We start from the raw sequence: 2,798 nt of genomic DNA, 5'->3' as shown, positions 1-2,798 counted from the left end.
TTATCGGTTATATTCTGGAAGTCGACCTTGCGTATCCACAAAGCGTTCACGATGCTCATGTTGATCTTCCATTTTCCCCCTCGTGAACGACCTCCCGGAAAACGGAATGTTAAACTGCTGGCTACTCTTTACAATAAGGAGCGCTATGTCGTGTACTATCGCAATCTGCAGCAATGTATTCATCATGGTCTCCGCATCACAAAAATTTACCGTATATTACAATTCGCTCAATCCCCATGGCTTCGCGGATATATCGAACTTAATACGAGATTTAGAATGCTCGCGAATAACGAATTCGAGAAGAATCTTTAGAAATTGATGAACAATGCGGTATTTGGAAAAACGATGGAGAACTTACGCGATCACGTTGACGTTCGACGTATAACGCGTTGGGATGGGAGATACGGTGCGGAAGCGATGATAGTGAAACCGAATTTTCGCAGTAGATGTATTTTTTCTGAAAATCTAGTTGCTGTGAAATTGCGTAAACTCGAAGTAAAAATGAATAAACCGATATACGTAAGTATGTGCATTCTCGAAATAGCTAAGTTGCGTCTATACGAATTTCACTATGAGTACATAATACCATTGTATCACGATACATGTAAGATTTTGTACACGGGCACTGACAGCTTGATTTATCTTCTGGAGTGTGAGAATGTATACTAAGACATCAAACGTGATATCGCGAGATTCGACACGAGTGATTATCCTGAGCGAAAAGCGTATGATATTCCACGCGTTAATAATAAAATACCCGGTTTGATGAAAGATGAAAATTGTGGTGCGATTATGACGAAATTAATTGGACTCAGAGCAAAGATGTACGCGTTGAGAGTGATCGGAAAGAGCGATACGAAGAGAATAAAGAGTGTCAAGAAAAACGTAGTCGCGAAAACGATCACTTTCGACGATTATGTGCGATGTTTGAATGATGTAACGGTACAGTCGAGACGTGAGTCGTGCATACGATCGACAATGCACGAGGTCTACACGGTGTCTGAATTGAAGCTCGCTCTTAGTCCGTACGATGATAAGCGGTACGTCGTACCCGAATCGGTCACTACTCTACCTTGGGGACATTATAAAATACCTCTGTAATGTGTATTTTTTATTGTAATAATAAAATAAAAAAGTTACAATACAAACATTTTATCTATCCAAGAATAATGTGAACTGTCCATTCCTAACCATTTTACATTCACTTTATTTCCTCGTTTGCGTAGTATTTCTTCCACGAGATAAACGTCAGGATTAGAGACTCGCTGTAATTCGTGTTCGTAGAATCCACCAGCTATCGGCTTCCCTTGATAATCTTTCAGTAGATACGTTGCAGGATTCGTACGTTGTGTTTTAACGATGTAGAAAATCTCGGTGGACCGATTAGGTGTATAACCCTTTTCAAAAATTGTCTGGATCGCCTATCTTGAACCTCGTTGGAGCGGCAATTTTTACATGACTGTATACCGCCGACAAAAGTCGTTTTGCAACGGTGGATGTTACGTCTATCGGTCACATCCCAATGGTTCGATGTTTACGATGATTATAATCTGACAATAGACCTGGTAGCTCGTCGATCCATTTGTACGAGCCGTTTAACGTGAACGTTTTCCACATGTTATTCTTGAGTATATGATTGAATCGTTCCACCACCGACGCTTTCATCACTGAATACGTCGAATAATTATTTATGTTGTATCTTTTAACAATGTTTTTCTGCACGGTAGCGTTGTAAAATTCCTTTCCTTGATCCGTCTGCAGGTTTCGTGGGTATCGTTCGTCCTCGCGAAATATTGTAGATAACGCTGCGGCCACATCGTTTCCGATCTTGCTCTTGAATAGTAGAGCCCATTCGTATTTAATCAAAACATCGATAACTGTTAAAATGTAATTGTAACCTTTGTTGAATCGTGCGTAAGGATGCATCTCAATCACGTCGGCTTGCCATAAATCATCGCGACCGTGCACCACAACGCGACGACGTGGAAAATTTCTTCGTGCGGGTGCGTGGAGTTCTTTCACGAGTTTTCGTTTCTCGATACTCATCTCTCTCTGTTATGACAGGAAATGAGCTTTGCACGTATCTTTTAAACCTTTCTAGATGCGTTTAAATACCTAGACACCTCATTCAGATGCCGAATCTCGTTCTCGTTACACACATTCGTCGATATTATGCAGATCACTTACACCGTGATGACAACATCTTAATATCGTCAAATATCTTTTGAAGCGCCAGCGTGAACGTATCTTTCCCTGTCGTTTTAAACAATTCCTCCAACGTCTCTTTTGTCACCGTATTAAGTATTTGTTGACGCAAATCAGTTACACCTCGATGAATCTCGAGGTCGTTTTGAACGATCTCTCCAATATCTCGTTAGTCACTACGTTTTTCATTCGTACAGTTACATCTCGAGTCAGATGGGTGATAGCGTCGAATACCCTTTTTTCCATATCACTATACACTTTTAAACTATCTTTCTGCATATCCTGAAGCGCGCGCACGATTATATCTCTTCCTGTCGTTTTAAACGATTTCTCTAACGTCTCCTTCGTGACCGTATTATTCATTTGTTGACGTAGATCAGTTACACCTCGTTGAATTTCGTCAGTCTCCAACATTTCTTTCGTCGCTATATTATGCAATTGTTGACGCAGATCAGTTACACCACGCTGAATCTCGTTGGACACTTTTGTCGATAGCGCGCTCACACTTTTCGAAATCTCCTCCACGTTGGTTCGCACCTTTTCCACATCGTTCGAGATATCTTTCTGCGTATCCCGAAGCGCGCGTACGATCG

This window comes from Trachymyrmex cornetzi, unplaced genomic scaffold (assembly GCF_001594075.2).
Source record: "Trachymyrmex cornetzi isolate Tcor2-1 unplaced genomic scaffold, Tcor1.1 scaffold681, whole genome shotgun sequence".
Classification (NCBI taxonomy): Eukaryota; Metazoa; Arthropoda; class Insecta; order Hymenoptera; family Formicidae; genus Trachymyrmex; species Trachymyrmex cornetzi.
The sequence above is the reverse complement of the archived record's forward strand: the minus strand, read 5'-3'. Positions refer to the sequence as shown.